Below are 25,517 nucleotides of genomic sequence, written 5' to 3'. Positions count from 1 at the left end.
CACTGGTGGACACTGATTCGTGGCACTGATATGTGGCACTGATACGTGGCACTGGTGGACACTGATACGTGGCACTGATACGTGGCACTGATACGTGGCACTGGTTGACACTGATTCGTGGCACTGATACGTGGCACTGGTGGACACTGATTCGTGGCACTGATATGTGGCACTGGTGGACACTGGCACTGGTGGACACATACGTAGCACTGGTGGGCAGTGGCACTGGTGGACACTGATACGTGGCACTGGTGGGCAATGAGGAAATTAGTAAAAAAAAACCGAAAAGGGGAATTAGGTCACAACACATCATATTCTGATTTGCCAAACACAAAGTCGTCTGTCATATAAGTCCTGCAAAATAATTCACAAGTCGCGGTAAAGTCACGGTAAAATCGTGGTAAATCGCAGTAAAATCGCGGTAAAAAGTCGCTCCGACATGGGGCGACTTTATGGTCGTGGCAGTGTGAACCGGCTCTAAGGCTCATGACTGTGTAATGTATACCAAGGAGTGACATCCCACCCCATGGGTGGATGACTATAAGGAGGTATGTACTGGAAGGGCATCACCCCCACACCCACCACACTTTCATTCCAAAGGGAAGAGCAAAAAAGATTTCAAATAATTCCCTGGGCACCCGGAGTGGGAGGTCTCAGCAATATCTTGAACATGAAAGTGGAGCGTTAACCCAGGTCAACACATAGGGCCAGAATTGTGTCCTTCAGCTAAACTAAACCAGACAGCACCACATAACTGCCCACAGCAGGGATGCCTATAAGAGGCAGCAGTCTGCTCATGTCCAAGATGGCTGCCAACAGGAAGGCAAGGTAAGACCTTGACAGTACCCTCCCCTCAGCTGCCCCTCCTCCGCGGAGCAAAAAATGGTTTCTGAGGAAAGCGAACATGGAAAGTGCGGAGAAGGGCGAGAGCATGAATTTAAGCGGAGGGAACCCAGAAGCGCTCCTCAGGACCATAACACTTCCAGTGCACCATGTATTGAACCTTACCTTGGAACAGACAAGAATCCAAGATGCTGCTAACCTCATACTCCTCATGATTGCCCACAGGAATGGGATGAGGGTGAGGAAGTGAAGAAGTATAGCTATTGCAAACCAGTGGCTTCAAAAGTGGCACATCAAAGACATTGTAGATACACATGCTAGGGGGAAGACCGAGTGCATAGGCCAATGGGTTCACCTTACGAAGGATGAGAAAAGGCCCAACAAAACGGGGTGCCAGTTTTGGAGTCTGCACCTTGAGTTTGAGATTACAGGTTGACAACCACACCCTCTCCCTAACCTGGTATGAAGGAGCAGATAAACGTCTCCGGTCTGCCTGGAGCTTCTGACGCTATGCAGAGACTCTTTAATCTGCACCTAAGAGGGCACAAATATGATCCTCCACAGCTGGGATCTCCTGTGGCGAGCCCGACTCAGGCAACACAGTGGGTTTGAACCCACAAGTGGACATGAATGGGTTCCAGGAAAGAACAGGGTGTACGCCGCTCCAGGTGAGAGAAATCCACCCTTCAATAACTAGGTGCAGGTCCAGCCCCCGGTCTGAGCAAGTCCAAAGTGTAAAAGAAGGCTTGACCTTACTCCAGCATATGAAAGGATAAAATATATTTCTTTATCGCTTACATAAATCAGATGTAACACAACAGATGAGCCACGAACAATTGATGCTTTTCACAAGCATAACATTACGATTAAGCGATTTTAGTTTGTAAAAGGCGTCAACTGTTCGTGGCTCATCTGTTGTGTTACATCCAATTTATGCAAGCAATAAAGAGATATATTTTATTCTTTGTATGCTGGAGTGTGGTCAAACCTTTTTTTACACTTTGGCCATGAATGGAGACATTCAGGAAGACGAGTTGATGGCCGAGTTCCTGGCGTTCTCCGCCCAGGGTAGCAGATCAACCCAATTGTGCCAATTGTCAGAGATATAGTGGCGCAGAAATTGCTCCAGAGCTTGGTTGGAAAGCTAAATGGCACCATTGGACTGCGGATGGTAGGCTGAGGAGAAGGAGAGTTAAATACCCAACTGGGAGCAAAAGGCGCGCCAGAAACTGGAGACAAACTGGCTCCCACAGTCCAAAACGATCCCCTTAGGCACCCCGTGTAAACAGAAGACCTCCCTGGCAAACACCGAGGCAAGCTCCTGAGCAGTGGGCAGCTGTTTAAATAGAAAACAGAGGAACATTTTGGAGAACAGGTCGACAACCATGAGGATAACCATGGAACCTCCAGATGCGGGAAGTTCCACAATGAAATCCATGGACAGGTGAGACCAGGGACGCACCCCATTGGGAATGGGATGCAGAAGGCCTGAAGGGAAGGTGCTGAGGAGATTTTTTCTTCGCACAGACTAAACAAGCAGCCACATACACAGCAACATCAGTGTGGAGAGATGGCCACCAGAACTGATGGGAAATAGCCCAGGACATCTGGTTCTTACCAGAATGACCGGCAGTCTTGAAATTGTGGTACGTGAGCAACAGTCTGATGTGCAACTCCTTAGGTACAAAACATTTGCCAGTAGATCTCTCAGTGGGAGCAACAGGTCGTGCAGCCAAGATCTGTTCCCCAAGAGGAGAGCTTAAGTTGGTGCAGATGGCAGATAGGATATGATCTGCAGGTATGACCGGTGTTGGCACAGAGTCCTCCCTGGACAACTCAGAATACTGGTGAAACAAGGCATGAGCCTTAACATTCTTGGAGCCGGGTAAAGAGGAGACCACATAGTTAAAACGAGACAGGAATAAGGCCCATCTGGACTGACTGGGTGTGAGCCTCTTGGCCTCTGATTGGTACATTAGATTCTTATGATCAGTGAGAATGAGAACTGGAACCACAGAACCTTAGAGCAAGTGTCTCCACTCTTTCAGAGCCAGGATAATGGCCAGGAGCTCTCTACCTCCATTCTCATAATTTCATTCAGCTGGAGACAGCTTCTTGGAGTAGAACCCACAAGGAAGTAAGGGTCCATCAGGTGTCCGACGCTGAGACAGGAGGGCACCTCCTCCCGTCTCAGACTCATTCACCTCTAGGACAAAGGGCAAACCAGGATTGGGATTAGACAGAATGGGAGCTGAAGCGAAAGCAGACTTAAGGGATTCGATGCCCTTCTTGGACAGATCTGAGATGGGTTTGGCCAAAGAGGAAAAGTTCCTGATACATTTCCGATAGTAGTTGGCAAACCCAAGTTAATGCTCAATGGAACAGAGACCACTGGGGCGAGGCTATTGTAGAACAGCCAAAACCTTCTGAGGGTCCATGGAGAACCCTTCAGCAGAAATCATGTAACCCAAGAAGGCAACCTGAGACAGGTGGAATTCACATTTCTCAAGCTAACAGAAAAGCCCAGTCTCACATAACCTTTGCAGCACCCGTCTGGCATCCAGGTAGTTTGATTCAATGGAGTCTGAGTAAATCAAGATGTCATCCAAATAGACTACCATGCATTGCTGCAACATATCATTAAATACATCATTGATGAACTCCTGAAAGACAGCGGGTGCATTGCACAAGCCAAAAGGCATCACCAGAGATTCCTATAGACCGGTTCTGGTATTAAACGCGGTCTTTCACTCATTGCCCTCCTTGAACCTTACGAGGTTATACCCTTAGGTCAAGCTTGGTACAGACCGTTCCCCTGAGGTGGTCAAACAATTCACTAATCAACGGAATCGGGTATTGCGATTGAGGCCCCTATAATCAATGCAAGGTCTCAACTCACACCCCTTTTTCTTTACGAAGAAAAAACCCCCCGGCTGAATAAGTGGACTTGTGAATGTGCCCCCAGGCAAGCGCATCTGCAACGTACTCCTCCATGGCCTTATTCTCCACAACCGAGAGAGGGGGAATGGCACCAGGATGCAAGTCTAAGGCACAATCGTACGGACAATGAGGAGGAAGAGTACCAGCGCACACCTTGTTAAATTCATCTTGATACCCACGATATTCAGTAGGCAACAGTGCCAGAAAGAAACATCAGATTTGACGCTGTCGTCACTTTCCGTACCTGATGACGAATTTTCCCACGAATCGCAATGGCTCAGTTCTTCAAGTAGCTCCATTTCGCTGTCGCTGTTTTCCAGTTTGTCTAAAAGCACTTTTGGGCAAAAATAATGCTTTTTGGATGCAATGGTCGTTCCCTATTTTCCAGGCACAAAGAACTGGAAAAGCACAGGCAGGGCACTGGAAAAGTCACCAGGTGAAATCCTGTGGTGAAATGGCATGATACAGTGTAATCCGTTAGGATCACAGCTTTGTATCATGTAATTTAGTGTATTTACACTTTTGAATTTGCCGCCGGTTCCACCCCCCTGCATTGCAACGCTCGCAGGGAAGGGAACCGGAAGAAAGGTGCCGGCATCAGCCGAGCACACAGCAGGAGGACAGCGGAAGGACGGCGGGGGAGGACGACGGGGGATCACAGGGGAAGGTGAGTTTTAAAATGTTAAACAACAGATTTCTATGCAAAGCAATGTACCGCTTTCAGCACCTAAAATCTGAAATAATCATACCACCAGGGAGGTTCAACAAGGGGCTCTCCCTGAGCCTAGTATCAATCAAAATTAGGAAGGAAATGAGAGCCTCGAGCTTGACAGGAAGATCCTTGGTCGCAATCTAGTCCTTTAAGCATCAGAGAGACCATGAGAGAAGACAGCCTCCAGAGCCTTATTATTCCAGCCCACCTCTGCTGCCAGGGTATGAAATTCGATGGTTCATGTACTCTGTTGAATAGACAGGAGCAGCTTAGCAGCAGAAGTAGAGCGAGCAGGCACATTGAATACCCTACGAAAGAAGTCAACAAAACTCACGTAATCGAGCATCAGATGATTATGATTCTCCCATAAGGGATTCGCCCAGACCAAGGCCTTGTCCGAGAGCAATGAGATTTGGAAGCCCACCTTGGACCTGTCAGATGGAAACGCCTGAGGAACCATCTCATAATAAATGGCCACTTGGTTTAGGAAGCCACGACATTGACTCAGTTCACCCCCATAGCGCTGTGGGAGGGGGTCTAAACCAGTCATCCCTCTGGTAATAGCGACTCCAGCTGCAACTGCGGGAGTGGCAAGAGGAGCAGCAGCAGGTGCATCAACAGGAGGAAACACCAGCCTAGCAGCACGAACGAACCCAAAAGTTAATCTTGTTGCTCGAGCCTGGTAACCAGCATGGGGAGCGTAGGAGCACCTGCATCGTCAAGATTCATGGCCCTTGTGTACTGTTAGGGTGCCAGGAAACCAGACCACATGGGGATGTAGATAACATAAAACAGTTTATTAGAGCAAACAACAATATACGCACAGCAAGAGTGAGGAAGTGGGAGCAGGAATAAACCGGGGTTAAGTCCAGAAGCGGGTAGTCATCCAAGCCGGGGTCGAGTCCAGAAATGGGTAGTCTGTCAAAGCTGGGTCATCTGCTGATGCCAGGTCGCCTACCGATGCCGGGTCGAGAACCTGGAGAGTTGTCAGCCAAGCCAGGTCATACACAGAGGAACACGGAGAACAGAAGAATGCTAGCAGAGATGCACCTTGGAGCACAAACACAAGGGCAAGGACTGCAACCCATCAGGTGATAGATATAGTCAGGTAAGCAGCATCATCACTTTGCGATGCCCAGGCAGCAGGTAAGTGATGATGCAATCAGAGTCTATAAGAGGCAGCAGTCTGCACATGTCCAGGATGGCTGCCAACAGGAAGGTAAGGTAAGACCTTGACAGTACCCTACAAACTCAGAGGGTAATAAGATGGCCACCTGAGAACAGTTGCCCTCAGAGAATTAGTTAGGAAATACTTGAAATCCTAGAGCCCCCTACAAAAAAGAAAGTAAGTGTCCAGGATCCCCTGGATTAACTGGCTGCAGGGTATCTGGACCCACAGGTTCACTGAGAAAAGATGGTACTCACGGTCAGTTCATGGATACAGCTAAGTGTAACTTGATACATAGGGCAAACCAATGTCAAAGTAGTAGAAGCTCCCGTCTCCATGTTTGTAAGATGTAGTAGGGCCATGGTTCTAAATAGGCTCAGTAAGAGATGTCCAAACAGAGATCTGTTTGACATGGAAGAGAGCGTGCGCAAGAGTCCGTGCAAGCTGAACGATAACATGTTTAATGTTTCTTGCAGTTCTTACATTATGGCTGTCTTATAGCAGTGGTGGGTCTTCCCTTGTATCTTGCTTGTCTTGGACACTGGGATAGTGGAGGAAATTGAGGTTGAGGCAGTTGGTCATCTATAAAGCAAAGACAATCCGGTACCTGGGTCAGCAAGACCTGCAGGATAGAGCATATGCTTGTGTCATCCGAGTGCAGACTGGAGGGATGGGTAGCTTTTCGCTCGGCTACCGCTGAGCATGGCAGATCAAAGATCTTAGGAGTCAGAATGGGAGATACTGGCAGAATGGAGTCCAGGTCAGCAGCACTCTCTGCCCCTATGTGCTGAGATACAGAGCCGGAGCCTCCATGGGATGGCAGGTCTGTTGTTGGAAGACGGGCAGGCGCCATGTTGGGCAAGCCGCGTGGTCTGTGTGCCCAGTTTTTAATCAGGTATTTGGTCAGGGTCGCGTGAGCCAATTGTCTTGAGCAGAGGTGTCCAATTTGCCAGCCATGAGCCCATGTGGCCCAAGATGAATATGAATGCGACCCTACACATAATAATAAACTTACTTAAAAATGTTGATTTTTTTTTGGGGGGGGGGGGGATTTGTTGTAAAAAATGCATTTACACTTAGTGAACACGTGACCAAAGAAAAAATTGACAGTGTCTCTTTATTGGCCTTTTTTACATTTTATCTTCCCAAAGTAAAACATCCCACTCTTCACAATCATGCGTATCGGTTTTCGGCAGCACCTATATTTGTGAGCAACTATTTTCAAGGATAAAGCACACATAGAGCAAATTTAGAGCCAATATATCTGATGTGCACTTCAACAATTCATTGAAAATTGCTACTACATCCATCGAACCAGATATTGATGCGTTAGTTTATCAAAAAATATGTAAAATATTACAAAATGCAAAATATGATGTAAATTTTTGCAAAAAATATATATTTTTTTTACTTAGATAGGTACATTATCTATATCAGAGATCATTAACTTGTGATCTGCCTGACTTTTTCTGCTCATCAGGTATCCTAATTGATAGTGTATTTTATGTGTGGCAAAAGACAATTCCTCTTTTTCCAATGTGGCACATGAAGGTCAAAAGGTTGTACACTCCTGATCTAGAAGATCCAGGCTGCTTCTTACTCCGTTTCATAGTTACATAATTACATAGTTAGTGAGGTTGAAAAAAGACACCAGTCCATCCAGTTCAATCTATGATGAGTGTGTGTGTGTTTGCTGTCAATAGTACATCATATACCCCTGTATGTTGTGGTCATTAACCTCCCTGGCGGTATTATTCTTTTGGATTTTAGGTGCTGAAAGCTGTACCATTATTTTGCATGTAATTCTTGAGAATGAGCAGCCCAAACCAACTATTTACATATTTTTTTTTTTTTACTGTGCGTTCTTCTTTATAACATCTCGGGTATGATAAAGTTTGAGACACAAAATCATAAATTATAATATAAATAAAAAACTATAAAAAAGTTAAAGTATGTATGTATACATATATATATATATATATATATATATATATATATATATATATATACATAAAAAGTACAGTAAAACTGCAGGAAAGGGCACTGGGGGGCAATGTAATGTGAATTTATTTTATTTTGAATGGTATCAGTGTGTTTGGTGTGTTTTACATTTGAATTTGCCGCCGTTTCCACCCCCCTGCGAATGTCACGTCGCAGGAGACGGAAGCCGGGGCACGGAGAGGATCGGGAGGAAGATCCGCCGCCGCATACCGCTGAGATACAACGCAGGATCCCGGTGACAAGGTAAGAAACCTCTTTTACAGGATCCAGCGATGCTTCTGGCGGTACCCCGAGTGTGGCTCGGGGTTACCGCTTTTGGCTCTGAAATATAACCCCGAGCCACGCTCGGGAATACCGCTAAGGAGGTTAAGGTGCCCATCTAATCGTTTTTTTAAACTATCGATGCTCCCTGCTAATACCACTGCTTGTGGAAGAGAATTTCACATCCTTACCGCTCTGACGGTAAAGAACCCATTACGCAGTTTAAGGTTAAACCGCTTCTCTTCTAATTTTAGTGAATATCCACATGTCTTTTTAAATTCTCTTTCCCTGAAAAGATTGTTCCCTATGCTAGGGTTGCCAGTAAAATACTTGTACATTGATATCATATCCCCTCTCAAGTGTCTCCTCTCCAGAGAGAAAAAATTCAATGCTTGTAGTCTTTCCTGATAGCTGAAGTCCTCCATTGCCTTTATTAGCTTTGTTGAGCTTCTCCGGGCTCTCTCCAGTTTTAGGACATCCTTCCTGAGGATTGGTGGCCAAAACTGGACAGCATACTAGAGATGCGGCTGGACCAGAGTCTTGTAGAGTGGGAGAATTATTGTTTTATCTCTGGAGTGAATCCCCTTTTTTATACATGCCCATATTCTGTTGGCTTTGCTTGCAGCAGCTTGGCATCGCATGCCATTGCTAAGCTTGTTGTCTACTAGGATCCCCAGGTCCTTTTCCATCTTAGATTCCTCAAGGGCTCTCTCCCTAGTGAGTAACTAGCGTTCGTATTTCTGGCACTTAAATGCATTACCTTACATTTTCCAACATTAAACCTCATTTGCCATGTAAATGCCCACCCCATTATTTTGTTCAGGTCTTCTTGTAAGGTTTCCACATCCTGTTAGAAGTTATTGCCCTGCTTAGCTTAGTATTATCCGCAAATACTGAGATTAAGCTATTTATCCCATCCTCTAGATCAGGGGCGGGGAACCTGCGGCCCACGGGCCGCATGTGGCCCGCACGATCGTGACGTCCAGCCCGCACGATCGTTGCGCCCGCTACATCCCCCCCCTCCCCGTGCCGCTGTGTCAGAAGGAGCCAATGGCTCCGTCCTGACACGGGGGGCCGGATTTAAAGAAACTGCAGCTTCAAACATCTATGACGTGTTTCAGTTTCGCCGCGTTCAAATCAATTAACTGGCGCTGCGGCGAATTGGCGAGTAAAACAGCAATAATGAATTCCGCCGTCAGCGGGATTCACTTACGATCGCGGCTTCGCCAATTCGCAAACTTATGTCTTCCTGCTTATAGCAGTTTCACATAGCGATGTGGGCTAGTGGATTAGTGCACACATCACATGTCTGTAATTCATCTCCCTCTGCTGTAGGTTCGAGGCTTACCATCTCCACCTACTTTTTTTATTTTCTTTTTTTGTTTATATTGCTAAAATGGAACGGATTACATCATATATATTGCTAAATAATGTTACACTCAGAAGCGCTTGCAAGCTTACACCATTTTAAGTGTTTTTTTGATCTTGTCTGTGTGTCGAATCGATCTTATGAAGGAAAGTACCAAAGGCAAGTGACCAAACCCCTACCCTACTTCAGGGCAAGATGAAACCTCACAATTTTACCATGGTCTTCTTCCCACATTCCATACAATGTTTAGTTCTTTAGCTATATGTGCTTTTTAGCCTTAACACACTCCATTTTTTCCACCATACAGCTTTATTCTGCACAATAGCTAAGTGCTTTGCAACTTCACTGCAGTTCACAACGTCATGGGTTCAAATCACATCACTACACTTGGGATCTCTTTTCACTCTCATTTTTTTAAACAGTTTTTTTAAACTATCTTGAATTTGGGGGGGGAGGGGGGTGTCCTACCCAAATTTCAAGCACATCAATGGAAACAACACAATTTTGATTTTATGAGTGTGGTCCTAGTTTTATCGAGATGCAATTCTTTACATATTTACCATGGTTCTTACAATTTCTTGACCAATAAACATAGGTGTCTGATATTGGACTCTCTCCATATTTCAACAACACAGGCCCTCATAGTCCAACACTACATTTGCCTCACACCTCAACACAACACTGTCACATCCCTACTCTACATTACAACCCCTCACATCACCAGTACAAGCAGCATGCAAAGTGCAAAACTCCGGCCTTGGCAGCTTAATGGGCCATACACTAACAATTTGTCTAGACTTTTTCCTGTAGACTTAACCAAACCATATAATAGAAGCTCAAACCTCAACACTTTCAATTTGGATGCAATCAGGCAGGCCCTTGCACTACATAGAAAATGTCAATCGGAAGGATAAAGTCTTCTCTAAATCTTACAGTGTGGATGGCCCTTTTGTCTGTAGGCACCCACACAAAACAAAAAAACACATGTTCAATTCTAATGTATTTATTTATTTGAGAATGACAGCAGAAGGAGGGATGCAGCAAAAGAATATTGTCACTCTCCAGTCCGTGTGCCTTTACAGCGCCAGACCACGATCTTTGCTCCATGGCTACGGGATTCTGATGTCTTCCACAACTTCCGGCAGAGTTCAGAATCCATTCTGCACCTCTACCAGCTCATAGGGGACAGGCATGGCAAGGTTGCTGGGCAGCTTCCAAGCCACTTTCGAAGTTCCAGGGTGTTCATGTTGGTCATTGGCCATGTGCCTTACCAAATATCCACTGACCACAAAAGAAAATGAGTGGAGTCCATCAAGGTGGGTTTCTACCACCTACACCCGCAAGCAGTACCACTCCTGGAAAAATAAAACAAAGGATAAGACATTTCATTATGAAAATCACATCTTAATGCCTGTTTGCTTCATTCTGAACTTCATTTAATTTCGACATCACGAGTGAAATAACACATTTTATGCCAACTCACACAAACCAGAAATCATTAATGTAAACATTTGAATACACACCTGTGACGCCAGACAGCCCATCACCACAGGCTTCCCATGGTACGTGCCATGATTCCAAGATGTTGATGTTCTGGAAAATTACAACACCATAAGATACCAAGCAGCCGTTCATGTTATCAATAACTACACAGGTGGCATAGACACAAATAAACACCTGCCAGCTCTTCTCAGCCCTTTACACTATTCACAATACCAACATGTTTATGGTTAGAGGTGCATGTTTTTGCTCAAGTAACACAATTTTACCAATGTTGACTACACTTTATCTACAATGGCAAGTGTCATTGGCAGATGATAATCACCCTCTGTCTCCCTGTGAGTGGCACCTCTGCTAACTAGCTAATTAATACACATGCCCTATCTTGACCGGTTACAGTACTTACATGTAAAGTGGCTAGCAACCAGGGTATTCCGGGTGGCCATACCGGCAGCGGTGCTCCGCCGCCTGGGGGCCGCCGGCTGACGGACCTCTGGCTCCCTCTCCTCCGTCAGCTCCCAAGAATCATCCCGGGCAACGCACATGTTGTGCAACACGCAGCACGCCAGGATGATCTTGGAAGCCTTTGTAGGAGAGTACAGGAGTTCACCCCCAGGCCGGGCCAAGCAGAGAAACCGGGACTTGAGAAGACCTATGGTCAACTCAATGATACTCCGGCTTCTCCGCAAGGCCCTGTTGTAATTCCTCTCTGCTGGGCCCTGGGGGTACCTGATTGGAGCCATCAGCCACGTCAGCTGCGGGTAACCAGCATCCCCTGAAAAATAAGAAAAATATACATTAGTTATTCATATCATGTGACTTTAGATGACTCCTCAAAATGGGAGACAATTAGGCATTTTACTAAACAACCTGCTCGTCTGTTTGCAAAAAATCATATGAAACATCTCAACTCTGTCTAACTGCCTAAATCACTAATACAAATGGGAAAAAGGACACACAAAGTGGTGGGTTTCTCTTGCAAGTTACAACTTGGCCCCTATTCTGTTCCTATTACATTAGCCTAGGTCTTACTTCTGGAATATATCTGCAACTAGAGTGAGGAAACCAATATTGACTCACTTATGCAAAGTACTTTGGGGATATGGCAATACCATTGGAATCATTTGTAGGTTTTCTTTGGGTGGCTAGAGGACACCATTTACACATTGGTTAACCACCTTCATTGGACTCAAAGACAACTTTGCAAATCTTTCTTTTGTGAGCTGCTAAGCTGCTGATCTGGTTGTGTGTGAACAGCCTGACAACTAATAACACATCCATTTTAGGTAGGCTTTGCTTAAATCAGGGTGTACACCGATGTAGCTTATTCCTATGTCTATGTAATCTTACAGTTTATGTTGTTAAGACAAAATACTTTACCAATAAGCCACCCTTCGGGCATTTGTCCACTTTCAAACACCTCGTACAGAGTACTTGTTCTTAACATACTGGAATCATGGCACGACCCTGGGTGACCAGTGTTGACACTCATGATGCGCTGTTTGGCGTCACACACTAATTGGACGTTCACAGAGTGGTACTGCTTGCGGTTCCGGTATTCACTTTCGTGGCTCCTTGGGGGCCTAATGGCTATGTGGGTGCCATCGATTGCCCCTAGGATTTGCGGCATGTGTGCCCGCCGGTAGAAACCCAACTTGACTTCATTCCACTCATTTTCATTCTGTGGCCAGTGGATAAAATTGGGCACTATATCCACTATGGCATTAATGACCAACATGAACACCCTTGAAACTGTGGGCTGGCTAATGCCCATGATACTTCCCGAAGTGGCTTGGAAGCTGCCACGCCCTAAAATATACAAAGTGGCCAGCAATCTGGCCATGCCGGGCACCGCATGGCCGCGCTGTGTGTCCGGGTCAATTTTCTCTGCTATGAGCTGGTAGAGGTGTAGAATAGTTCCTCGCTCGAGCCGGAACTTCCTCCTGACATCAGAATCCCGCAGCTTGTCCAAATAGATCCTTGGAGCAAAAATGCGTGGCTGGCGAGGTAAGGGCACACGGACTGGAGGTGCTGCTGCTGAAGGTGCTGCTGCTGCTGCTGCTGCAGCTTCCCCACCTTCTGCTGCCTCCTGTGCCAGGGCCTCCTCAAACAAGGCACCAATAAATGCCAGCATTGCACCATCTAATGCGTCTGGGATATCGTCCTCCATTTTGAACGCGCAAATTCGCGAATGCGCAGATATATATAGAAACGGCCGCTAATTATCACACCTGTGAGCCAGCTATAAAAGGAGCACATGGCCAATATGGCTGCTGGATGTTATAGATCGATGTTTCTTATGTGCTAGCAAGACCCTGTGACCCACAACCTACATTATCTGGAGGTAAGACAATTGTATCTCTCTCTCCCAAAAAAAAGGAAGGAGACAATTTGTACTTATCTTGGGTGTGCTTAAGTTGTCTATGGTGAATCCCCTCCAACCCACAATAGCTTGGGAACCCCTCAAGTGTCTTTTAATCATTGGCAGTTGGCCCCATGTGCATGTGGTTTGGACATGTGTTTTCTCATGTTTGTTAAAGGTGTGCAGTCTAGATTTGGCATCTAAACCTGCCCCCTTACCTTCCCAGCTTCCAAAGACACCATTTTTGCTTTCCTGATAACTGTAATTTATTATGTGCACGTATGTAGGTCATGCGATTTCTCATGTATGTTTAATGTTTGCAGCCTCCTTTTGCCTATAAAGGATTACACCACCACCACCACCACCACCACTGTGTTTGTGCCATTAGGTAAGTGTTTGGAGGGCCTCGTGTGATTTGTACCCCTATGCGTTTTCTTATGTGTTTTTTTTTTACATTTCTTTGCAGCCTCTTCTGCTCTTTGCCACCACCACCACCACCACCACCACTGTGTTTGTGCCATTAGGTAAGTGTTTGGAGGGCCTCGTGTGATTTGTACCCCTATGAGTTTTCTTATGTGTTTTTTTTTTACATTTCTTTGCAGCCTCTTCTGCTCTTTGCCACCACCACCACCACCACCACCACTGTGTTTGTGCCATTAGGTAAGTGTTTGGAGGGCCTCGTGTGATTTGTACCCCTATGAGTTTTCTTATGTGTTTTTTTTTTACATTTCTTTGCAGCCTCTTCTGCTCTTTGCCACCACCACCACCACCACCACCACCACCACCACTGTGTTTGTGCCATTAGGTAAGTGTTTGGAGGGCCTCGTGTGATTTGTACCCCTATGCGTTTTCTTATGTGTTTTTTTTTTACATTTCTTTGCAGCCTCTTCTGCTCTTTGCCACCACCACCACCACCACCACCACTGTGTTTGTGCCATTAGGTAAGTGTTTGGAGGGCCTCGTGTGATTTGTACCCCTATGAGTTTTCTTATGTGTTTTTTTTTTACATTTCTTTGCAGCCTCTTCTGCTCTTTGCCACCACCACCACCACCACCACCACTGTGTTTGTGCCATTAGGTAAGTGTTTGGAGGGCCTCGTGTGATTTGTACCCCTATGCGTTTTCTTATGTGTTTTTTTTTTACATTTCTTTGCAGCCTCTTCTGCTCTTTGCCACCACCACCACCACCACCACCACTGTGTTTGTGCCATTAGGTAAGTGTTTGGAGGGCCTCGTGTGATTTGTACCCCTATGAGTTTTCTTATGTGTTTTTTTTTTTACATTTCTTTGCAGCCTCTTCTGCTCTTTGCCACCACCACCACCACCACCACCACTGTGTTTGTGCCATTAGGTAAGTGTTTGGAGGGCCTCGTGTGATTTGTACCCCTATGAGTTTTCTTATGTGTTTTTTTTTTACATTTCTTTGCAGCCTCTTCTGCTCTTTGCCCACTACTACCACCACCACCACGACCAAGTCTGTTTGTGCCATTAGGTAAGTGTGTTCTGTAACTGTTCACTAATTATACTGTATATGAAGAGCAATCTGCAAATCCTGTTTTTTCTGTTTTCTCTTTTGTCATTTCAGATTTAGGAGTTTGGGGCTCTTTGCTGCTGCTGGACAGCCAGATTCTCTGCCCACCTCGTGCTCCCATGGCCCCACCCACTGGAAGGATGAGAAGGGCCAGGGGGGCCAGGGGGGCCAGGGGGGCCAGGGGGGGCAGGGGGGGCAGGGTGGGCAGATCGTCTGGCTCTGGTGTGAGGGAGGCTCCAGCTGTATCCATGAGGGAGTCCACCATCCCCATCCCGGAGGAGGAAGCCGGGGGAGGTGTTAACACACCAAGTGGACAAGCTGGCTCTTCTGACAGTAGTCCTGGAGCGGGTCCGTCCACCAGAGTCAGCTTGTCCACATTAACCCGGCTTCCCCGTTTCACCCACAATCAGTGCTGTGCCCTGGTCCACGCCTATATGGCCAGATATCAGGCGATACATGGGACCAGGGCCGCGTCTTACTCAGTAACAGAGAAGAACAGATTGTGGGATGAAATCCGGGATGCTGTAAATGCACTGGGTGAAGCACCTCGCCACCGTGACAGTGTGCGGAAGAAGGTCAACGACATCTGTGGGTCCGTTCGGAAGAAGCTAATTGCATGGGCTGCGGAGGGTCTTTATGACCGTCAAGGTCGGCTGGATGAACGTGCACGAAGTTCTCTCTGGGATTATCAATTACCTTTCTTGAACATCATAGGACCCGATACCATCTTTCCCAGAGAGGACTTAGATTCGGATGCTTTGCACCGAGGTAGGATATTATCTTGGATGTCAATTGTGTGAGTTGTTTGGAAAAGATTAACTACTATCCTATGTGTGACATTAAGAGAATGTGATACTTGCCCTTCCAATTGTCCTTTTTTTGTTTTCCCCAACCTGCAATTTGTTCATCTGTAGCACGGATCTCAGCCCCTCCACAGCCCATGCAGCTTGGCGAACCAGACGGACTCACAGGTGTTGACATCAGTGCTGACCCTCCTCCTGGTAGGTCCAATATCATACTGTGCCAAACAATGTAGATGTTTTTTTTTGGCCAAGATAGCTCATATTGCTATGTCCTTTACAGAAGATCCGCAGCAGGGAACACACCCAGTGCAGCTAGGCCTGGAGGAAGGTGTTGGTATGTCTAGTCAAATAATGTTTTTTTGAATCTTATTAACCCCATTAACACACATGTTTTTTCTTAGGAAAGAGTGTTGCCTTTTAGATGTTTACCCTGCAAAACACAGTTGACAGCATTAATGGGTGCCGTCATTAGTAGGCAGACCAAGCCTTCTTAACCTTTGGGAGGGTTTAGCAAGTGTCCTATGAGCCCAGGAAAGCACTTTTGAATGTTTGGCCTCAATGCTTCATTCATGAAGCTAGGAGGGCAATCTGGCCATAATCATTACTGACTAAGGTTATGTACTAAACATGTTTTTTTTTTTTTTTTTTAAAAGAACATCAGGCCCCTCTTGACGTTGCAGCTGGAGTTGGATCAGGAGCTGGCGACGATTCTGCATCCAGTGCTGTGGTATGTGATATAAGGGAACAAGGTGCACATGTAACATTTCAATGGTAGCATTGATTTTGGACTAGATGTGGCTTACATTGTGTGTGTTAAATTAGTGCTATGACATTCTGACGATGCACCAGCACAACAAGAGTTCTATCTTGAACATCAGGGAATTATGTTATAATTTGGTGTGCCACTAATGTTCCAAAAACATCCAGGATCTTTAAAGTCCGGCCCGTCTTTGATTTTCCAGGTCCAAATTCATGGGTATCGTTTGGTTGGGTTGTCCTCTAGCCGATTGATGGCAAGATTTTAGACAACATACGTAGATGTATAAAGTCATTGGTGTAGTAACAGATTTACCAAAAGCATAAACAACCTACCACACCAGGGTTAATTGGGAACACCTTCATGTTGAATCTTTTTTGCCTTTGTCATATTAGTCCTACCAATATAATATGTACCCATTATCAGAAGTGTTGCTAGCTTGGATAATCTTACAATGAACAAGTACTCATTAGAAGCACATCAAACTTTTCAACGTTCTGCTTGGGGTGTTAAGTTGTCAAACTAATCTGAAATATTTAGTCATGATGTTTGATAATGATTTGGTCTATTTCTTCTGCTTTCAGGTAGCCTTAGATGCAGAGGGATTGTCACCTACCCAACTTCGTCCATCTATGCTGGATGTAGCCGAGAGGCTGCTTGATGAGTATCAGGTCCAAAATGAGTTAAGGAGGCGTACTCAGCAATCTACTGAGGCAGTACGTCTGCTCGGGCTCATACAGGAATCTGTAGCAACAATGGTACAGGTTCACCAGGATATGTTACAGGTTCAACAGGATATGCGTAACAGCTTGGTAAGTTTAGCAGACCAGCATCAACGGGATCGGCAAAGTGTTGACACTCAGGTGCTGGCCACACGCCAATGCCTGTTTGGATCTGAAGATGCCCCATTGGCAGAGCCCTCCCAAACATCTCACTCACCTGCCACTGCAGGTTGTGGTAGTGGGAGGGTAATGCCAGTGTTGGCCACTTGTCAGGCAGCTGGGGATGGGACAATTCCTCCTGTAGCCACTCCTAGCACTTCACACTCCGTTCGGACTCCCACACCCCTCAATGAGCAATCCTCCTGCACAACCTCAATGCGCACTGGTTCCACAGTACCCCTTCCACCTGACTACATTCCCTCCACACCTTTATCACTTCACTCCTCCCCAGGCCGTTCTTCTTTTTTGTCACCAATGCGACATGTCGTTTGCCCCCGCACCGTGGACCACAACAACCAATCAACCACCACTCCCCACACATCTTCACAACCCTTGCACCACCAGCAGCATCAAATAGCCTTGGAGCAGCAACGATCCCATCTCATGGTAATGGCACACGTTACCCAAATTCTTAGGCTGAGCACAGAGCAGATGGGACTATTGGCACAAGATCTTCAGTCTGGGACATTTCCAGGGTTCAACACCCTGCATCAGCAGCAGCCTCAGACACAAGATCTGATTCTAATGGGCCACTTTACCAGAACTCTAAGGCTAACCCCAGAGCAGATGGGACTATTGGCCCACCATTTGATGGCAGGAACCTTTCCATTGCTCACCACACTGCTTCAGTCACCACCACCACCACCAACTTAATTTCTTTTTTTTTTTTTTTTTTTGGTTTTGTTAATGATTGTTACATTGGCCAATTTGTGGGGCCATTTTTTTTTTAAATTTGAGGGTGGCACAATATGATTTCTTATAGTGCTTTTTTTGGGGATGAAATAAAATTTTATGCAAAATGATTAGTTTGTGTTTGCTCTTTGGTTTTTTAGGAGTGTTGGTGGCCAAGTAATGGCCCTGGTTAATGTAGGCATTTATACACACGTGCTTCTCGATCTCCAAACATATGATTTCATGTAAATTTAGATAACTCACTGTTCACATAACGACCCAAGAAAAGGTCTCCCTTCAAATGTAGCTTCAAAACAAGTCTCAAGGCTAACATAAACCAAAGCCAACATACTAACAATTACAGACCACACCACTCAAGTAAACAAATACAACACAAAAGACATTCGATGTGTACACCAAAAAGAAAACTTGGGTAATAAAATAAATGTTTTAATAACACATGTGGGTGTCTACCAACTGTAGCGTACAAAAAATATATTACAATATATAATAGAATGAACTAAATTGCCAATGTAACATTTGTGTTGCAAAGAGCAACATACTTAAATTTAATTTAGATAAACATTTTAAACATTTTTTATGTTTTGACATCATTTTTTGGAAGGTTTTCACAAAAACAATTCATTTTTGTAAACATTTGTGGTTTTGTCCGTTGCCATAAAAACAACAAGGCTTTTTTGTAAACATTTGTGGTTTTGTCCGTTGCCATAAAAACAACAAGGCTTTTTTGTAAACATTTGTGGTTTTGTCCGTTGCCATAAAAACAACAAGGCTTTTTTGTAAACATTTTTGGTTTTGTCGGTTGCCATAAAAACAACAAGGCTTTTTTGTAAACATTTGTGGTTTTGTCCGTTGCCATAAAAACAACAAGGCTTTTTTGTAAACATTTGTGGTTTTGTCCGTTGCCATAAAAACAACAAGGCTTTTTTGTAAACATTTTTGGTTTTGTCGGTTGCCATAAAAACAACAAGGCTTTTTTGTAAACATTTTTGGTTTTGTCCGTTGCCATAAAAACAACAAGGCTTTTTTGTAAACATTTTTGGTTTAGTTTGTTACCAAAAACAACAAGGCTTTTTTGTAAACATTTTTGGTTTTGTCCGTTGCCATAAAAACAACAAGGCTTTTTTGTAAACATTTGTGGTTTTGTCCGTTGCCATAAAAACAACAAGGCTTATTTGTAAACATTTGTGGTTTTGTCCGTTGCCATAAAAACAACAAGGCTTATTTGTAAACATTTGTGGTTTTGTCCGTTGCCATAAAAACAACAAGGCTTTTTTGTAAACATTTTTGGTTTTGTCGGTTGCCATAAAAACAACAAGGCTTTTTTGTAAACATTTTTGGTTTTGTCGGTTGCCATAAAAACAACAAGGCTTTTTTGTAAACATTTGTGGTTTTGTCGGTTGCCATAAAAACAACAAGGCTTTTTTGTAAACATTTGTGGTTTTGTCCGTTGCCATAAAAACAACAAGGCTTATTTGTAAACATTTGTGGTTTTGTCCGTTGCCATAAAAACAACAAGGCTTTTTTGTAAACATTTTTGGTTTTGTCCGTTGCCATAAAAACAACAAGGCTTTTTTGTAAACATTTTTTTTTTGGTTGCCAAAAACAAGGCTTTTTTTTTTTTTTTTTGGTTTTTTTGGTTCCCAAAAAAAGGGTTTTTTATAAATTTTTATATTTTTTTTGGTTGCCAAAAACAAGGCTTTTTTTGTTTTTTTTTTTTTTTTTGGGTCCCCAAAAAAAGGGTTTTTTATAAATTTTTATATTTTTTTTGGTTGCCAAAAACAAGGCTTTTTTTGTTTTTTTTTTTTTTTGGGTCCCCAAAAAAAGGGTTTTTTATAAATTTTTATATTTTTTTTGGTTGCCAAAAACAAGGCTTTTTTTTTTTTTTTTTTTTTTTGGGTCCCCAAAAAAAGGGTTTTTTATAAATTTTTATATTTTTTTTGGTTGCCAAAAACAAGGCTTTTTTTTTTTTTTTTTTTTTTTTGGGTCCCCAAAAAAAGGGTTTTTTATAAATTTTTATATTTTTTTTGGTTGCCAAAAACAAGGCTTTTTTTGTTTTTTTTTTTTTTTTGGGTCCCCAAAAAAAGGGTTTTTTTTTAAACTGTTTTTGATTTTTTTGTTAGATTTTTGTTTATAATGGGCAACAATTACAAATGTGACATTTCTTTGTGTTGCAACGTGCAACATAAGTAAACAAACCACAAAAAAAAAATACTAGGATCTTTTTAAAGGTGTGACATTCCTAACGAATGGCTCCTTAGGGTCTGGATCCACGCCACAAAGGTGTTCCAAATATAGAATTCGGTCTCCGCACCACCTCATATAATCCAGGAGGACCTCGTAGGTGAGGTGGGTGTGCCCTGGGTAGAAAAAAACATGACAATTAGTTTTAGGCAAAATGATCCAAACAAGGATTGTAATTAATGTGCCTCAACAAATATGCTTAGGAGTCTATTGGTTGGCTTTTATCAACACTCTGAAGCAAATATGCTAAATTGCTGTTGTAAACCTTAAACTCAAACTTTCACAGCAAATTGTTCAAAAGGTTACATAAGATGGCTTGGAATGTTAGTAGCAGTTCCACCAAAGCTAAGTAAAATGCTTTTCTGCATGTAAACACAAGCAATCATTTTGAAGAATGTAAGGTGTTTTGGGTTCAATTGGTCAACACGATACATGTGCACACATTTATCTCTATCACCATTGGAATCTGTGGAGCGTTCTCTCTCACTCTTACTGTCTATAGATTGAACCTGACACATAGTAGAGACTCACCCTTAGGAATTTTGAGGGCCAGTTCTGGACGGAGCAGATGTGTCTGCTCCCCTGATCTCCTTTCCGCCATCCCAGCTGTGTTAAGAGAGAAGAAAAAGTTTATCAACAAATGGACTCACGCTAACTGTAGGTTACGCAGTCATGAAAACGCTCTAACACCCACTCATTACCCCTCCACATTTCCCTGAAAGTTTTATTTAGACATTGATATGGTGGTGATGCAGATTTGTACAGTGCAAGCGTCATTCTTCTGGGTGAAGCTTGTAGCGTTAAGGATACGTACTCCCTGCTTTTGTGCTGATTGTGTTTTTCTGATGTTTTTGGTGCCTCAGCCCTGCCTGTTCTAAGTGTTGGAAACATATCATTTTGGGAGGGCTGCGGAAAACTAATCAGGTTAGACTTACACTCTCTAGGTTTTTGGGGACAAGAGAAATAACAATCCTCCTTTTTACATGGCCCCTGTACACACCTCTAGGCACCTCCCTCCTGTTGTTTGACCCCACAGCAGGCAGCTTGCTATGGAGGCACATGAGATGAAGCCAAGCACCCTGTGCCTGTTCAGGCACTAGGCTGTGAGCCAGCCTTGCCCCCCTCCCTTCCAATGGTCTCAATGATTAGGAGTGACAGCATCAGGAGGCAATATTGGCATGCTGTCACCTCAGTTAAGGAGGAGGGGGAGTCTGTTCCAGACAAGTATTAGTGCAAAAATTTGGACCGTAAAAAATGGTCCCAGTAAGTCTTAGGGGGAATATGCACACCTATCACTTGGAATACTAATGCATAGAATGCATTCACATAAAGAACCCGCTGCCTTTAGAACAACTTGAAGCCTGAGCGGGGACATACACAGTTAGCATTTCTCCACTTACTAAGTAGACACATTACTGGAAAAGCACACAACTTACCATCATCAGGTTTTTTTGGGGCCCCTGAAGTGGATGGCGTGGCTGGCTCTGGAGAAACTGCACAAAAAGAACACAAATTGTGAACTGGAATGTGGTACATTACCGAGGAAGAGTATTTATGAAAGATTGACAAACACACATTTTCAGTGTTGACTAAATCAGGACATGATTAAATTACAATGTCCCCTAAAAATTTACAAGTACAAAGCACACCATTTCCAATGTAGAGAAACTAACACCAATTTAGAATAGGGTGGCTTGAGATAACTTACAAAAGATAACATGTCCTGTAAAGCTCCCCAAAACCACCTTTCAAACATGAAGGTTAAGCAAGAGTGTTTCATGACCAACCTTCCTGTCACATATAGCAAAACTACACTTGCTTTGACTCCAACTTAGATTATCCTAGATACACATCATCCTAGCACACACAATTCATGTGAGAATCTAATTTTAGGTACTTACAGACTAGTTCAGGGGAGCCTGGAGTGGGGGAGGATGGGGGAGACCCTACATGGGGGGATGGTGTCCCTTCATGGGGGGATGGCGTTGTATCTCCTAGAAACACAAAGACACAAATACAATCCTTGAACAAAAGCTATTTGATAAAGGCACACAGAAAGTAGTCTGGAAACATTGAAGGTAGTAGTTACAGTGGACTGGGTAAGCAGTGGCCCCTCTTCCCCAGTCCTCCACAACAAACATCCTCAATGTCAGCTGCTACAAAACCCCAATGTCAAAATATATATATTACAGCCCTTATATTTACCAGGACACATTGAACACACAAACACATGTAGAATACTTACTTCCCCTTTGAGGAGAGCCCAGGTCCTCATCCGAGTCGGACCAATTGGCCTCTTCTTGGCCAACAGTTTGTTCCTGGCCCGGATCCAGGCGACTCGGCCCTGCCTGAGGCTCCTCTCTTGCTGAAGTTACATCAACCACAAAAGAAAACAAAACAAACAATCATTCCTCCAAGTTCGACCTAATACACAACACACCAGCACATCCACATTACTTACAGGGGGCCTGAGAAGGCTGAGCCGCAACATCCAGATCACTGGTTTCTAAAATAAAAGAAAAACATTATATATTATTTATGGACACAAATAGGCAGTAACCTCTCATCATGCTAGCACCATACTCAATGCCCCTACAATTCAGAACATAGAAGTGCACTTACACCAATGAGATGCATTGACCATGTTTTAAAACAGGAGGGCACCATGCAAATTAAGCGGGCGCCTAAGGCCTCGCACCTACAGGGGCCTTGCGGCCAGTGGCGGAGCACCAACATTTCGAAGGGCGCAGTCAGGGAAATCTCCCAAGTAAAAGATTGCTTTCAATCCTCGGATCAAAAAGTTGCAGCAGTGTGCTGCAGTCCCTTCACTGCGTCTGCCAGGTGTCTGTTGTCCGCTGACACTTACTCCTCCTTCTCTGCCTGGGGATTGGCCGTCTGATCATGTTATCCTAAGATGTGGAGGAATCGGTAGGTGTGTACCTGCACCAGTAGGAAGTGACTGGCCGGTCAACTCACTCTGCTATCATCAGTTGTTGCTCTGGGAGGAGAGCTCCGCCCTGGACCCGGAACATACAGGTAACCAGGCCCAGACTTGATATTTTGCAGGCTGGTCATAGATTTGTTGTGTCCACTATGCAAAGTGGTTGAGTAGCCCCAGGGAAGTTGGAAGAGTCTGAAAATGGTTGGTGGAGGAGGAGGAGAAGAAGGCCCTGGGTGGCTGGGGGACAAGGAGAGGGCCCCTGGGGGTTTTCTAGAGGAGGAAAGATCCACAATGACGCCAGAGTCAATTGCCAAGGAAGAGAGTGGAGCTGAGCAAGTCCTGCCTATCTGACATGAAAGCCAAACATGGTGTAGATGGAGCCCTTTGCCCTACACAATGACAGCACCAGAGGTGGAAGGTGAGTGGTAGCGGGTCTTTGACATTATAGAGCATATGGACTCTGTCCATTATTGGTAGTTTTGTTTGGAGTTGTCCTTTAGATGTTTAACTGTGTTGTTTTTGACCCGAGCTGTGAGGGACTGAGGTATGACAGCCCACTATGCTGAGACTTATAGTGCCCTAGAATGTTGAGGACTGAGGAATCCTTAGTCCCTAACAGAGGGCACTACAAGTCTTAGCATAGCAGGCAGTATTTCCTCATTCCCCTACAGAGAGGATTACAAGTCCAAGCAGGTAGCCTTCTGCAGTGGGACTTGTTGTGCCCTTGACTGTGGTGGACTGAGGAAGGGAAGTGTAAGAGGGTCTCTGTAAGCTCAGATGTATGGGGGAGCTTTGGGGAACACAGAGTTCCCTTTTACACCAGAGTCCCCAGCTTCCCCCCTCAAATAATGGTTCCCAAACTCTCCTTATATCAGAGTCTTCACACTTCCCTCTTACAGTGTAGTAAGTCTGGAGACTCCGATGTAAAGGGGGCTCTGTAAAATGTGATTAGAGATTAGAAATTTCTAACATTTTTATTTTCTACTTACGATCCACAATTTTCAGCTGCTCAAATGGCTCGCTGCCTCTGACTGCATATTGGAGTGTGGCCGTCCTCCTCCTCCCCTTCTTCACCAAAAGCACAAGAGGGTGCCGTCCGTCCGCTTTGGCTAGAAGCAGAAGAAAAAAAAAAACATAAAAAATACGAATGTACATAGTAGTATTAAAGGTTGTGAAGAGACACTTGATGGAGGTAGGAAAGGTAGGAGCGAGAGGGAGGGGGGGGGGGGGGGGGTGTTGGTATTAGTGTTGTTGCATAGCTAAACACATGTCCACCTACCCAAAAAATTGTAACCTATCTGGTCACATGTAATGTATATTTTTACTTACCGGAGATTTGCTCCACAGCCTTTAGCAGGAGCCTGGGTGAGCGCCTTTTGGCATCACTCCAGGCCCGCTGCATATCCACTATCTCAGGCAGAAACTGAAATCTCCGCTGCAGCCTCATCCGGAGACGACACATCATCTTGTGCTTTTGGTGAAGATGCGTATAAACTTTATCATACCCCCAGAGGAGGAGGAGCTGTGGAAAGAGCAGTGTATGTTTGAGTCCAAGTATGTCCAAAATAGTACAGTCTTCAAATAACATGCTAGGTCGTCTTTGAGATATTGTAGAACAAAGAATTCCATTTCTGGTGATACATATACATTGATGTCCAAATCTACCTCCATGACATAGGTTGCCCCACACTGGTGATTTCCTCTACATGATATAGCCATTTTCTCAATTGGCCTTTCATGACACACCCAGGGCCGCCATCAGGGGGGACAGGCAGTCACTGTATTTACAACCTTATTGCTGTCCATTTAGCAGGGTGCAAGTAACTTTACACACATGTAGCATAGGTATCAACTTTTGTCACCATGTTAAAAGGACAGCAGTATGGGTAGCATTACAGTGACTGTTATTAGTCCAGGCTCACTAAACTAGCCAATGCTTGGAAAAGCAAGCCATGCAGATTGCTTTTCAGGTCCCTTTTAACACGAGCTGTCTGATTGGGTGTGGCTGTTAATTTTTGACGCAGACCTGATAAGCCCCTCAATTCTCCTTTATGGAGTGTTATATGTAAATGGGATTGCTTCATTTGAGATGCAGATTTAAACTGTGTATGGCCAGGCTGAAGGTACCCAAGTTGATTGGTCGATCACCTGGAGGACAACGTACAACCAGTCTGTCAGATTTTACACACACTTATCGCTAGCATCTCTTGTAGCCACTAGCAATAATCACTGTGTTTTCCTGGCAGGGGCAGCACCAGGAGAACACAATGGCTCCGCAGGAGGGTTTCCCCTGTCTGTGTTGATGGTGGAATCAAGGCAAAATGTTTTTCCTGCAAGCCACGGGACAAACAAAGATATTTTTTTAATGAATCCATGATTTTGCCAAAATGGAAAAAAAAAGATGTTTGCTTTGTATATTCTTAAGTTTGCTACATAACTAGAACATGTAACA

The sequence above is a fragment of the Pelophylax lessonae genome (genome assembly GCF_965119305.1).
Source record: "Pelophylax lessonae genome assembly, chromosome: 1".
NCBI classification, from domain to species: Eukaryota; Metazoa; Chordata; class Amphibia; order Anura; family Ranidae; genus Pelophylax; species Pelophylax lessonae.
Note: the sequence above shows the minus strand (reverse complement) of the source record.